General features: G+C 53.8%; 1 protein-coding gene across 13 annotated transcripts in view; it reads right to left on the reverse strand.

Moving 5' to 3' along the window:
- The window catches only part of RBFOX3 (RNA binding fox-1 homolog 3), a 454,119-nt gene extending 440,508 nt beyond the window's left edge, over positions 1–13,611 (reverse strand). For 3 of the 13 annotated variants that reach the window (XM_082443030.1, XM_082443015.1, XM_082443026.1), the window contains exon 1: positions 7,311–7,623. The gene's annotated coding sequence lies outside the window, so the exon portion shown is untranslated. Of the gene's footprint in view, positions 1–7,310; positions 7,625–8,311 lie in introns of those variants that run through there. The other 10 variants (XR_014257851.1, XR_014257852.1, XM_082443031.1 and 7 more) reach the window with 6 other exon arrangements.
- Positions 13,612–15,313: the final 1,702 nt, after the last annotated feature.

Raw genomic sequence — 15,313 nt, forward strand, 5'->3', positions numbered from 1 at the left:
GGTTTCGGTTTGTCACACATTGAGCCCTGAGAACCAAAAACATCTCCGTGCTGAAGGCAGGCGTGGGATAGAATCACTCGGTCTGAAAGTGCCATGGTGGCGATCTACAGGTTCAGAGGAGTCTGGGAGGAGAGGGGAGGTCATGATTCTTCTCTTCCTCCTCCTCATGGAAAATCCAGCTGGCACTGACCTAGGGCCCCCACCTCTTAGAATCCAAAGCCACTCCTGCAAAAGCACAGCGCCCAGCACTCCCCCATCCTTCTGTGTCCTTTGACATTCCGCCGGGAGTGGAGGCATGGGGAGGGGGTGATGGTCCATCAATGGGGCACACCACGAGCAGGCAGAAGCCCCTCCACTCTCCAGATGTGCTGGACAGGGCGACCCCTGGGTCCACAGCCCCACAGACAGGACCTCACTCACATCCTTCTGCCTGGCCATGGTGTTCCTGAGAACATGAGCTTCCAGGTTCCTCCTGGGGGCCCTCCTAGGCCCCCGAGCAAGTAAGGATCTCCTCATCTATACAGAAATGCTAAGACTTGTTTCCATCTTGGCACCTGCGACTTTATCTGGAACCATTTTAAAACAGCATCATCTCCTTGTGGCCACAGTAAACAGTACAGAATCCATTTCCTTAACTCTGACGAGATGCTCGTTCCTCCAACGGGCAGATGGCACCGAGGAAGGTTCACGCTCACCACCAGCTGTTGTGTGCCTACTATGCGCCAGCTCCTTTACATGTGTTTATCGCCCCTCTTCGCAGCTGAGTAAACTAGGGTTCAAGAGCTTGCCCGCAGGTCACAGGGTTGGGAAATCTGCATGTGCCCTCTCCCACTGCATGTTGCAGTCAGCCCCACCACTCAGGAAGTCAGAGCCTGGCCTCACACCTCACGTCCCCTGCACACAGACTCCCTCTGTATCACAGGCATGTGCCAGAACTGCTCCCTGCTCCCCTAATGGGCTTGGGGTCTCAAGTAAGGTAATCAGCTCACAGTTTTGTCCAGAAGTTACATTCCATTTAAATGTGCATCTAAATGTGTGTGTCCCAGGGGTGAAGGGTGGATCTTACAAGAATCAGCTGACAGGAGGAACGGCCACGATGTACAATCTCAGGGAAGCCAGCACCCGTTAACAAGGAAACTAACTGAGTGAAGATTCAGACTAGACCTCCACGGAGAAGAGAGGATGGGAGGGCAAGTCAGGAAAGGGTGGAGCCCAATAGGAAACTGTGTGCAGACCCAGCTTGAAGCATCATTCTGATTTTCCTTTTTCTTCTAGGATCTCAAGATGATGGGAAACATAGGGAAACCATGGTGTGTGCGGTGATCTCACTGAAGTATTAAAAATTCATCTTAACACCTCTTGCTGAAAACAGAAGGTTAAAAAGCCCTGCTTGCTATTGCCAAAAGAAAGAGGTGTGGGCACGGGGGAGAAGTCACCAGCAGGAGCTTCGATTTCAGGGGGCCCAGAGGCTCTTATGTACAGACCCTGGGGCATTGCCCTGCACCCAATCCTTAGAAGTTCCAGAAAAATTAGGAACTATTTTCTTTTTAATCCTCTAGAGAAACCTCTCATTTAGATTCAGGAAGGATTTTGAACTATCAAAGTTTAGTGAGAAATTATTTCTAAATGTGCCTAGGTGTTTGTGCCTCTTTAAATCTTTCTCCAGGTTATATCCACCTTTTTAATACAAGTAAACTTTATGTTCTTTGGCTTCAACAGAGCTTCCCATTTTTACATAAAAAGTCTTCATTGCTGAGAACAATGTGCTTCTCTGTGTTCTCATTATCCTTGCCTAAAAGAAAACCACCCTGAGATGTGATGCCCAGCCTGGTGCCCAAAGACACAAATTTCAAGGGTACAGAGGAAGTACCCAGACTCTGGAAGGCCACCTTTCCTGCCATCACCATCCCTCAGTTTCATTTGGTGTCACAGACAAGGAGACACTGATGAGCAGAGCTGCAGCGTTCTACCTATTCACAGATAGAGCTCTGAATGGTCCCTAGGTTTCTGCAGTGCATGCCTGCGCAACTGTAACGGCAGCCCTGTGAGAGAGGATCTTTTTGGTGGGCTTGGGTTACTTTTTTGCTTGTTTGATTTGGCGGAGGGAGATTTTTTTTTTTGACATAAGACAAGATGCCTTGGAGAAATAGAAGCACATGGGAGTCTCTTCTCTTCCATACAAAAAACACGTGTTACAATTTCACCTGGCCCTCCAAAAGGAACTTGATGAAACTGTGCAGGGTCCAGCTGGTAGCAAGTGTCTGTCCCCAGGCAGTTTCCTCACCTGCAAGTAGGACTGTTTTCTTGAAGGGCCAAAAGAGACATACATGACCACCTGCCTCTCCTCCTGGTTTCCAGCCACAGCCCAGGGCTATGAGAGACCAGAAGGGTTGGCCCACTTCCCTGAGCATCAGCTGAGACCTGGCACACAGAGTTGATGACCAAGAGTAGGTCTGAGAGGGAGCTGGCATGGCGAGATACAGGGCAGTTCTTCACCCATGCCTCTGTTCTTCTAGAATCTTGGGAGAAATCTCTGGGGACAGCCATTAACCAAAGCAATCCATGGTAAAATTCTGCTCAAAATATGTATACTCTCCCTCCTTCTTTTTTCTGCTGGAAATTCACTCTGACTTTAAACAAATTAAGCCTTCCAAAAAACTTGCAACTAGGACTGCTTTGTTCTAGGTCCTCAGAGGAAACCACAGACTCTGAAGACCCCACCCCATCCAACACAAACTGATGCCAACGAGTTACAACCCACTTCCCGGGTGGAATTAGTAGGAACCAGCCCTGAGCTACACAGAACGGGTAGAGACTAGATCCAAAGGAGAGGTCCCTGTCACACAGTGAGGGTATCTTTAGGCCCCAGAATTTAAAATGAAATTGGCAGTCCTTTCCCAGGCCCTGAGGGCCCTGCTGGCTGGCCAGCCCTCACGTGGCTCCCCTGGCTCCTGAGCCAGAGCATTCAGTTCTGCTTCACCTGGACTCTGGCAACACTTTCCAAAATGCAATTCATATACTGTGAGCTTTCCCCGAGCTACTAAAGGAAACACTTTCAAATGAAGTAACAGATTTTTACGCTCTTTATTATCTCAAGTCACCTTCTAAGGCATGTTTTGGTGTCAGCTCATGTGTTGGAGAAACTGCGACAGCAAACTAATTTACTAAGTGCATTGCACTTAAAAACATGCATTTTATAAACCAAACCAGTCTGCCACAAGGTATTTCTTTAAGCAAGGATACTCATTTTTCTGTCTGCAATCCTCCACAAAAAGAAGACCTCACTGTGTACTCAATTACTACCCATCCAACTAGTAGATGAGAGCTGTCCTCAACTCTCATACGTAATTCAAAGAGAAAGTCACATACCAAGTGCCCACACCACTCAGAAAGTATAGGGAGAAAAAAAAAAGACATGAAAGGGGAGGAGAGAGACACACACACAGACGGACAGTGAGAGAGATGGAACCAGAATGTTATAAATAAAAAGGAGACAGTGATGGCTCAGAGAGAAACCTACTTCAGAGAGGCAGCAAAAGATAAGATGTTTAGGCTGTCTGAATGTTTCACGAACCTGTGAAAATAACGTGCTGCTTTATAAAAGAATGTGGGGAGATATTGCAGCTAATCAAAAAGATGCAGGTGCAAATGGGATGTGTTTATAAAGCCAGTATCTCGTGCAGAAGAAAAGACCTGCTGCAGGTGGGGATTTAGGGAAAGACAGGTGCCCACATTGGAGCATAGCATCTCTGTTCAAGGGAGGAAGTTTCAGGATGGTTTTTCCCCTTCACTTGTTTAAAAACAAAAAATTCCTCACCAAATGTCAGCTGCGAGTCAGGTTCCATTTGTCTTTATAACAAACTATCAAGCAGGAGTGTGGAAATAAATAAACACAGAGAGACAACCAACCAAAAATTGCAGGCACACGGATGGGCTGGAGGAGGTAAACCCCACACTACAACCGCTGAAAAACAACATTTCAGTTTCATGTTCACTGTTGCTCCATGCTCACTGAGATGTTTCCCCCTGCGTGACTCCTCCAGGCCCCTTATACTGCCCCCCACAAACACACCACCACTCTGACACTTTTGGGTGGGATAGGAGCTCCCTTCACTTGTACATTCCTTCACTCCTAATTCCACAAGCATGCATCAAATAACACTGCGTGTACAGGAGGAGGTAGGGATAAATCAACCAGCATCTCTGCCCTTAGAAGCAAGGTGCCTCCAACTTCTACACACCACAGAACAAAGGGGTCTCAGACCACGGTTGAATGGGGGTGGGGGGGTACTGTAAAGAAGACTGTAGGGTAGAGGCAGCACCCAAGCTGGACCAGGCTGGCAAGGATCCAGAACCAGGGATGGCATTTTCCATGGCCAATACCATGCCTAGTTCATTCCCCAATACTAAAGAACTCCATAATTTCTCTCCATTTCTCTGATGCTATTTCTTTGAGCCATTGGTAATGCTCAAAGTTTAGTAAGTGGCAGGAACATAACAGAAGGTCCACTCTGGAATAGTACCCAGGAGTCCTCCCACCTGCCTCCTTCTTAAATCTGCCTCTTTGCTGGCCTCGGGCTAACCCTTCCCCCCAGCAGGGTGAGGTGAGCCACAGCAGCGCTCCCAGCGGCCCCAGGACAATGTCAAAGGCGAGAGTGGGCCTCGGCAGGCTGCGCGCCCTGGCCCTGTCCTTGGTGCTGCCGCCAGCTGCACCCCCTGTGGCAGGGGGCCTCCCAGGGCGCAGCCTTCCCTCCAGCCCAGCCTCTGGTCCCTGCGGAAGGGCCATGAATACACCCAGATCAGCTGCAACTCCTATCCCAGGGCACTGGACCAGAGGCATTTGCAGTGAAGGCCCAGCATAGTCAGAGCCTGGCCTGCAGGGACTTTCCTGGACTCCAGCTTCTCCAGGTGACCTGAGGCTACCCGAGGCCCAAGCGTGGACACAGGTCTCTCTAAAGCTCAGGCCCCTGGAGGGGGGAATCAGAGCAATCATTCAAGTCCTCTTTTAATGGAGGAGGGGATTGCTGTTGGAAATAGGCAACTTGTGCCAGAAAACCCCAGCAGCTCCAACACAAACAGCCCACATGCCCCTGGCAAACCCTCCCCTTCGCTGGCAGCTGTCTCACCAGGCCCAGTGTTCCACCACTCAACTCTGTCTCTGCTCCCTAACCCCTCAGAGTTTCCCACCTCACTCTCCAGGAGTCTGCTCTACCCTCTCAGAAGCTCCCAGTGGGGAAATGAGGGGTTAAACGTTGCTTCCAGGAGTGTGCCAGCGAGCCCCGAGCCCCATGCCCATGCAGGGAGGCCTCCAATCTCGGGGGAGGGACGAGGGTGGCAACCTCCATCCTCAGCGCAGAGGGGAGCTCTGAGACCGAAGGTGGAGGCAGGGACTGAGGGGGCCCGTCCGGCTGGTTCTCAGAAGGCGCCCGGCCTCCCCCTTCTGCCGCCCCCCAAACCCCCCGGTGCCAGCGCTCTTGCGGCCTGAGGGAGGCCCACATCTGCCCGCATGCCGCTTTCATCAGGCGGCGCTTTCACTGCAACTTTTCTCCCTCTCTCCCTTCACAATTTTCGCTCACCTGGAGGGTCTGGTTTTAATTGGTGTAATATCCCCGTTAACAACGCAGCCTAATTAAGACATCCGCCCAATTCCGCGATGCACACTTCATGAACAGGTTCTGCCGCAGTGTTTATACTTTTATTATTTGCAGACCAGTAAAACCAAAGCCGGTTTCTGCCTGAAAGACCTCATACGGGCGACCCCACTCTATTAGCCTCGTACCTGCTCGGTGCTAAGTGCCCTGGGCTTCCGGGTGTGCGCCCAGGGCGTCCCAGCGCCGAGCGGGTGTTTCAGCCGGAAATTAGCCGCCGGGCGCGCGGGAAAAGCGACTTCACCTCCAGCTGGGGTGGAGGGCTGGGTCCCTCCGTCCCTGTCCTTTTCCTCCACCACGGGATGTCTCGTGCATCAGCATGAGCAGAACCGCGGTGTCCTTTTTAAAGTGACCATTGAAAAATAAATCTAGTCCCTCCCCAAAGCTGGAGAGCTCCGTCAGGAAGGAGTTTCTCCTCACCCCCCTGGACCCCGCGCCGCTGGCGGGGCTGCAGTCCTGGACTCCAAGGAACATCCCTCCTGCCCCACGTAAGACCCCGCATCCTGGGGCCGCTCTGGAACGGGATGGGGTCCCATTGTCCCTCCACGCCCGGGGCCGCATCCTCGTCCCCGCGCGTACTGTGTGAGGGCCCCCGGCAGACCCGGCACTGCGGGGATGCACGCCGGGGGAGGCTCCGCGCCGAGGGAGGCTGCGACCTACGGCCTCGTGCCACCCCTAGGATCCTCGAGAGACAGCCCTCCCGAGGGGGCGACCCCCGGACGCCCTCCGGCGAGTCTCGCCGCCTCCGGGGCCTCTGGGGCCTCCGGGGCAGAAAGTTTGGGCCGGGTGTGCCCAGCCGCCTTGGAGCCAGCTTCCCCAGCCACGCTGCGCCGGCCCCTGGGGGCGGCCGAGGCTCGGAGAAGCAGCCTGGGTTCACGCCCGAGCCTCCCTAATGCAGCTCCCAAGACTCTGCGGGGAGCGCCCTCAGCCCGCCCCCTGTTGGGCCCTGCGCGCGGCTCGACCCCTGCCGCTTTACACTCGCGCACAGCGCGGCGCTGCGGGCCCGGGGCCTCTCTAGAAGACCGTGGGAGACCCTTCCTCCCCAAAACTCCTCTGGGTCATCAACTCCTCTAGTGAACCCTTCTCCTCGAGGACCCAGGCAGGGCTCCCGGGGACTGGGTGCCTGGTGAGAAGCGCATGCATCCCGTGGAGATCGCTGACCGTCCCCCCACTCCCACCCGCGCGAGCTCCAGCCGCGTACACGGACGCACCCCGCGGGGCCGGGATCTCCTCGCGCTCGGCCTCCCCCCGCCAGGGAGTTCCCCGCGCCGGGCATTGTGCCGCCGCCGCCACCACCACCGCCACCACCACCGCCGCCGCCGCCGCCACGCAGTGCGCGGGACTCCCCGGCGTCTCCATGGAGCCGACCCCGGGGCCTTCCCATTCACAAAACCGCCCCTCCGGCCGTAGGCTGGACCACGTGCCCCGACCCGAGCCCAAGAGGGACACGGAGAGCCCCGACCCCGAGGGCGCCACCCCTCCCCGCGCGCCCTCGGGTCGGTCCCTGGCCGCGCTCTGCAACCCCGCGCCCGCGCCAGCCCCGCCTCCCCCTACGGGGTCCTGTGCGCCCCTCCCTGGGACTTGCCCACCCCCACCCCGCTCAACACGAAGGTAATGACCGCCGCAGGGCGAAGCGCTGGCGGCGAGGACCCGGCTACTCACGGGCTCAGCGCTCCCCGCGGCAGGTGACAGGGGCCCGGCGGCCATGCCCCGGCTGCATCCCGGCCGCCGAGCTGGCAGCGGCGTCCCGGGGCCGCGCGGGCACCGGCGAGCCGGCGGCGAGGAGCGCACGGAGCCGGGCTCAGGCGGCGGCTGCGATCGCGTCTCCTCTGACCAAGCGAGCGGCTGGGGGCCGGGGCCGGGGCCGGGGCCGCTGTCCGAGGAGGCTCCGCCGGCTCCGGAGCAGCCCCGCAGCTAGCTCCTCACTCGCTCTTCCCTCGCCGCCTCCTCTCTCTCTCTCTCTCTCTCTCTCTCCCTCTCCCTGCCTCCCTCCTCTCTCTCTCTCTCTCTCTCTCCCTCTTTCTCTCTCTCTCTCTCTCTCCCCCTCTTTCTCTCTCTCTCTCTCTCTCCCTCTCTCTCTCTCTCCCCCCCGCCTCTCTCCTCCCCCTTTCTCTCTCCCTCTCCCCGGCTCCTCTGGCTCGCTCGGCTGGAGAGAGGCGACAGCAGGAGCACGCGGCGGCGGCGGCGGCGGCGGCGGCGGCGGCTGCCCGGGCGGAGCGCGGCAGCGCGCGGCGAGGGAGGGGGCTCGGGCAGCCGCTCGACCGGGAAGGGCGGCGGGGCGGGGAGGGCCGCGGAGGAGACAGCGCAGGCCGGATGCACCCTTGCGGCCCTAAACGCGCGGGCCCGGAGAGCCTGCACGAGAGAGGTGGGCGAGGCGCGGAGGACCCCAGAGCTGCCCGGTTTCCCGCGAGCGCCGCCCTCCGGTCCCGGTCCCCGTCTCCCCTCCCTCCCTCCGGCGATCCTGAGGCCGGGCAGCCCCAATCAGGACCCTTACTCTCCTTCCACCCTGGCCCTGGCCCTGGCCCAGAAAGGACAACACTGCGGATCCCCATAAATGGGGCTCGGGCAGCGGGGGTGAATGCCCCCCAACCTCTGCCGCCGATCTGCACTGCCTGACCTCCTCTTCCAGTTTGCCCCTCCCACACACACACCCCACCCCTTACTGGGGCTTGAAATTCGGTGTCTTGCCTTCCCGGGAATCCGAGAGTGAGTGACCAGCCACACAGAGTCACCACTGGGGTGTTTGTCCAGATTGACCAACCAAACCAATTCAAACATTTCCACCTTGGCTGGGGAAGAGAGGCTGTCATTGTAGGAGGTCAGCTAAGGATTTGCCTAAAATCAGAAAAGCAGGCATTCCCTGTCCCCACTCCCAGCTGCCCAACCCTAGGGGAAGGGACCCTGATGTAGGGTCTGGGACGGTCTCTATCCTTGGGATAGAGAGCGAGGGGGAGCAGAAGGAAAGTGGAGGCTAAGGGCCAGTGGAGTAGGGACCATCTGGGCTGGCGGGATGATACCCATGGAGAGCTGTGAGGTCACACCAGAGGCAGGCAGGAGGGCCTTGACTGTCCCAAACAGAACCACAGGATTGGGCAGGGCCTTGCTCCTGTTTCTATGCAAACGACAGGCGGATCCAGTGCCTGGAGCACCACTGAGGAGGGTAAGAGCAGGGATGGAAGTGAGCTGCACCCTCAAAGACATTCTCAACCTAAAGGCAAATGAAAACCTGTGCCAGGTTGCTTTTACTTCTGGATGCTGCTTCTGGAGCAGATTCCTCCTTGTACCTGACTGTCCTGCTTTTCTGTGTGAGGCAAAAAGCATGTCATGGAATCTGGGGTTTGTTAGGGGCCTGGAGGATTCAGAGACAGTGAAGGGAGGGACGTAAACTCAGTTCCTACGTGCCTGGAGCTCTGCACTGCTGGCTGCCTTCCCTGCAGAGCGAGGACAGACAGTATCCACGACAAGTGGCTACTGTCCACTTACGAGCTTAACGCTTTTAATTTCTGGCCCTTTGGCCTGTCTGGGTCATTGATCTTTCTTGGTCACTGGGAGTCATGCTATACAATTTCGAGTTAGCTTCTTGGCCCTACAGCTAAACACTGGATAAATGCCTTGTCTACCAGCAAGGCAGCTGCTTGGTTGACTGAACTTTCCCAGCCCCCGTATTTGAAATGGCACGTCCCTGCTCAAAAGACCTAATTGGCTCTCTCCGTCCTCTGCTGTCAGATGGTCCAGGCCTCCAACTCGTGGCTGGGCCCACCCACTCCTCATCATCCCTATAGGCAGGTCTTTTGCTTCCAGGAGAGCTCTCTGAAGACAGCACCAAACCTTGTTCCCAAGCTCCACCAGACCCAGCCAGCACTCAGCATATAGTAGGTCTGCTCAGACACCTGAGCCTGTGAATTGAAGTTGGCATCTGTGGCAGGATCAGCCACAGGACCTGCACATCAGAATCCCTGTCAGGGACAGGCCCTGGCAAGGCTAGCCTCATTACAAGCCCCATGGAATTTGCCCTTCCAGCACCAGCTGCCGTGGAATGGGGATCTGGCCAGAAAAGGGGGTCAGGACCAATCTGTATGTCCTCATACTAGGATCAGCCAGGGGGGGTTCTATCTTGGGATATCATTGAAAAGAATTTTACAAACCTCTGATTTGGAAACTTCATTTAAAAAAAAAAAAAAGTGAGACCATGAAGAAGGAACCAGGAACAGTCCTTTGCAATAATGATTAGCATAGAAGCAAAAGGAGATTTAGCTCGGAGCCTAAAATGACAACTGAACACACATAGCTAATTTTACTCCCCCTGAAAACCCCACTAAAACTACTGAAAGAGATTTTTTTTTTTTAGGATACAAACCCCCAAGGAGCTGGAGAACAGAGAAGAGACAACCATGAACAAAATGTGGGAAGCAGGAAGGCAAATGGGCAAGTGGTGCTTGGCCTTGCGGAGCTGAGTCCTAACCCTGCCGTGGGGAAAGCTGAGGAACAGAACCTCCAAAGGCTTAGAGCTGTGGGACAGGTAACTGTGAGGCAAGAAAGGCAGCTAGGAGCAGCAATGATCTGTTTAAGAAGCCTGCAGATCCTGGATGGCTGCCCACTGTGGAAGGGTGTTCCTTGAGGAGGGTGTAGCAGGGGCTCTGTGGCCTGGGGGACTTCCTGCACAGTGACAGAGGGGCATCCTGCACTCTGAAGGCTCAGAGCCCCCCTCAGCCCCCAGAGCACCAACATCCTCCAGGCAAGAGGCTAGAAAAGTCTCTTTCTATTCCTGTAGATTTTAGGAGAAACCTAAAGATTTAATTTTGCTGTTTCCCAGCAGACCACTGAGCCAATCTCCCTAGAGAGAAGCCCCAGTGGATGAGCCCACCCAATCCTCAGACCTTCCAGTCAGCTCTGCAGTTCCCTCCCCTAAATGTGAGTAGATGACCCAGGATTACCAGGCACCTGAGGAAAGCCTTTGAGAGAAAGAGCCACCCAGGTGGGGACCTAGGGGGCGGGCATCTTTGAGGAAACAGACATTAGGCAGGGAGGAGAAATAGCCATTTAATATCCTAAAAGACAGGGCTTCCCTGGTGACTCAGTGGTTAAGAATCCGCCTGCCAATGCAGGGGACACGGGTTCGAGCCCTGGTCTGGGAAGATCCCACATGCCGCGGAGCAACTAAGCCCGTGCACCACAACTACTGAGCCTGCGCTCTAGAACCCACAAGCCACAACTACTGAAGCCCTCGCGCCTAGAGCCCATGCTCCGCAACAAGAGAAGCCACCGCAATGAGAAGCCTGCACACCACAACGAAGAGCAGCCCCCACTCACCGCACCTAGAGAAAGCCCGTGCACAGCAGTGAAGACCCAACACAGCCAAAAATAAAATAAATAAAATAGATAAATTTATTTAAAAAAAAATCCTAAAAGACAGCAGATAAGATATTGCATCTATGAACCAAGAGCAGGATGCTATTTTAAGGAGAACATCTAGAGAACAAAAAAGGGCTGGAAAATTAAACATGTGAGAACGGAAACAAAAACCTTCAACTGACAGGTTGGAAGATAGAAGGGAGGGGATGTCCCAGAATGCAAAGCAAAAAGACAAAGAGGAGAAAAATAAGAAAGGATGAAAGAATTAGATGATCAGTTCATGGGGCCCAGCACCTGTACAAAAGGAACCCTCCCTTCCATTCCACCCTGTCTAAGAGAAAGAGTTATTTAATTTAAAAAATTTTCCCAGAAATGAGTTTTCAAGTTCTCAGCACAGTGGGAAATTGACCCACACCAAGGCATATTATCATGAACAGCAAAACACTGAAGAGAAAGAAAAGTTTCCACAAGCTTCCAGGTTCCACAGAAAAGAGCAGGAATAAGACTATGCTTCAGAAGTCTCAACAACAGCAGAAGCTAATAGATAATGGAGCAGTGCCCTCAAAGTGCCGAAGGAAAATATTTTCTGGCCTAGAATCCATTACTTAGCCAAATGAACAATCTAATGTGAGATTAAAATAAAAATGTTTGCATGTGCAAGGTCTCAAACAAATTTACCACCCATGCACCATTTCTCAGGAAACTACTAGAGGATGTGCTCCAACAAAACAAGGGAGTAAAGCCTGAAAGAGGATGATAAGGGATAGATGCAACAGTGGATCCAGTAAGAGAGGGAGAGAGGAGGGGAATTCCACAGGATGGGAGAGAAGGGAGATCACAGGAGGGTAGCTGTCCAGATTAGAGCAGGGTGGCGACACGTCCAACTGCCCAGCACACAGACCTGCTGAGGGTTGTCATCACTAATATACCTTCTGACATTGTACTGCCCTTTTAATGCCAGATGCACCTGCCAGGTTCTTATCTGTACTTGGCCTGCTTGGGCCAGGTCCGGATGGAGTTCCAGCTCTCCTCTGCATGCACTGGCACCTGTATAAGCTGAAGACACTCATTTTCCCCATCAGAAGTGTCCTATTTTGTTTTCTTAGAAACAGGAGGATGGCCATAGTGAGCTAAGAAACAGACAATTCAGATAGGTCTATTCCCCCACCCCCACCAACCTGCCAGACATTCCAGCTGGGGATGGCCCTCAGTTCCCCAGGAAGTGTCCATGGCCTTGCCAAGAGCCTCTTAGAACAGATGCCATGGTCCTTTCAGGGCCAGTGGGTACACTGACTCCCTAAAAAGGACTCTAGTAAACTCTCAGGCAGCTGAGGCCAGTCTGTGACCCCAAGACTATTCCTCTTCTCTTCTCCCAGGCTCCTCCATCTACGAGTAGCAGCCCAAAGTAGCCACAAACAGAAAGGATACCATGGCTAGTTCTCTATATTAATCACCTTGCACATAAGTAGATGATGATAAAACAATAAAATGTTTGAGGAAAACACAATCTAAGGGGACTTCTTTGTCCTTGTCAGTCTTTCATGACCAGCTGGTGGACTGCTGGAGAGTGTACTTTACACCCACTGCTGGGCGTCCTTGTTTGGTCTTTTAATCCAACAGAGTAAATTAGAAGGTTACTTAATGCAGTCATAACCTCCTTGCTAAGAATGGATCTTTCTCTCTCTGTCTCTTTCTACACACAGACACACAGACACACCTCAATATTTATGTTACATATAAATATATAAATTTTTTCATTTCCTCACCACCATTGTTGGTATTTGGGCTTTCCCCTTTGGCCACAGTCCAGGCCGTGCTAGGACACTGTGGAGAAGTGCTCCCTATCTCAGTGACTTCCCCATAGGGACAGCCCCACAGGGCCTGAGGGAACCTATTATTCAAACAACACATCAACATTCTTGCACACAAAATGCAGGGCAGCCATGAAAAAGCTTATACTCCATAGGGCTCCAGGGGTTGTATCTCTCTGGATCTTGTGAAATATAGGTCACAATGAAACCTCAGAGGTCAGAGGCACCAACCTGATTAATTAACAAGTGACATTGTGGAGGCTGGCCGGCTCAGGCCCACACCTCTACTCACAGCTAGTGGAGAGGCACCGCAGCGACTGGGCCGGCTTCCCAGTCTTCCCTCATACCTGAGTAACAGTCCCAAACTTTGCCCACTCCTGGTCCTCCGGACCCCGATTGCTGGCAGACAGACAGACAGCACTGTCTTCTTCGCCGAGAAGGGAGGGCTCAGATTTGAGCAGCTTTCTTCACTCTCACCTTCCAACCGTGTTCATCTCCTCTTCCTGCTCCCTTTCCTTTCAGATCCTCCCTCTACCCCCATCCAGCCCCCTTGGGCTTCCTCCTCTTCCACCTTCCCTGCTCTGGGGGGTTCTAGCCCACCAGCCTAAAAGCATGGTCAGTCCTTACCCATCCTTTAAGAACAGACCCTAGAGCTGCTCTCCTCCCATCTCCTTCCCTTTATCACAAGTGGTCCCTACCTCCTCTCCAACACCCCCTGGAAATAGCCCTGCCGGGGTCCCTGGTGACCAACTAGTCTGTGTGCCCTCCTCCATGCACTGGATCTTTCAAGGCAGGTAACACGCTCTCCACTCCCTTTCTAGAACCTTCTCCCTTATCCTCTATAACAGCACTCTCTCTGCTCTTCCCTCCTGAGGCAGCTCCCTCCACATCTCCATTTGGTTCCCCTGCTTCTCCCTAAATGCCAGCTTTCCCCCGAGACTCCATTGCCAGTCCCTTCACATTATTTTCCTCGATGATCTCACCCCCTCCCCTGGTTTCACCATCGCAGACGTCATCCCAACATTTCAGAGCTGGAAGCAACTCCAGAAAGATGAGAAAACTGAGGCCAGCGTGTCCAGGTGCCCTGCCGGGGCCTCCCAGCACGTGGGCAGCAACTCCGGACCTTGAACCCAACCTCCAACTCTGCCAGCAGCGCTGCCCCAATCCCTGCCATGCTGCCTCTTATTTCACATGCAGGGGAGCAGGTGGGTGCATCTGCAATGTCACACACACACTTCCAGACTTGATATTTTATTTAAGAGCATGCAGCTCTATATCAGTACCCAGTTGCTTTCAGTTCTGACATTTATCTTCTCCAAAGGAGGGTGAGCCACTTGCAGATCATCCCATCTCTCCTCCCACGTGGCTGGGAAATGTCAGAGGGAGATCCAGGCAGCTCAGGGTCCCTTGCCCACATTGCACACATTTCAGTCATTGGGCTGCTTGGTAACCCAGTTGCTTTGGGAGAGCTGAGAAGGCCTGGGAAATGCATGAGGGGAGCCAGCAGAGGGTTCCCAGGCACTGTCCAACTTTCATAACCAGGGGCGACAGCCAGAGCCAAGAGCCTCCCAGAACAGTTGCCATGGTCCACTCAGGGGCAGGTGTGTCCTTCCCCATCTTCTCAGATCTCCTTGTTTTGAGTGGGACCCACGCCATGTCTTAGAGCTCTGCCTGCGATTGCACAATAATACCCACCCAGAAAACAAATTAAAAATAGGAAAAATCCATCCGAGGCGTGTGTCTGCTGAGGCAGAGTGCTGTCAGATTGCTAGGCAACCCCAGGCGATCCTGTGGGAAGGTCTGTGCTAAGCTTGTTCCACAGAAGTAGCACTCTTGTCCCTGTTGTGTAGATGTGCTCAGCCGAATCTGAGCAAGGTCATGAACAGAGGGAAGGCACAGGCTGCCTGAACTGAAGACGTGCCCATCTGCCTGGACAAATGCATTTTCCGGAGGACAGAGAAGAGGCCGAGGGTGTCCGCAGGATGAGAGGCATCTGGATGCAGCCTGGAAAATCTACCTGGTTTCCCCATGTTCCCCAAAATACAGGTGTTTAGAACTGTGTAGGCAAAATGCCTGAATCTTAACTGATTTTCCCATCCAGCAGTCTTCATCACCTTCAGCCAGAGGTGAATTAAGCAGGTTCAGAGGCTGAAGACAGAGGAGGAGGAGAAAGGAAAGATGGATGCATGGCCAGAGCCCGTGGAGGAGCAGGGAGGAAGCAGAGCTGGGATCACCCAGGCGCCGCCCTTCTTGGCTTTGTGCTCCCAAGGCCGAGATGGAAGAGCATGCTTTCTTGTTACAGTTCCATTCAGACCATAATCACGATAAAATCTCTGTGCATGTTACAACGTTGGCCATGTGCATAAAATACTTTTAAAAGGAAAAGGCAGGGGATGCGGCATCATGAAAAATAACGAGAATTTTCATTTTGACTTGAAGATCTTTAAAACAAGGGTGAAGCCAAGAGAGCTTCTTCCCTTTTACGATGCTGCACAGAGACTG

This window comes from Balaenoptera physalus (assembly GCF_965194825.1).
Source record: "Balaenoptera physalus genome assembly, chromosome: 20".
Taxonomy (NCBI): Eukaryota; Metazoa; Chordata; class Mammalia; order Artiodactyla; family Balaenopteridae; genus Balaenoptera; species Balaenoptera physalus.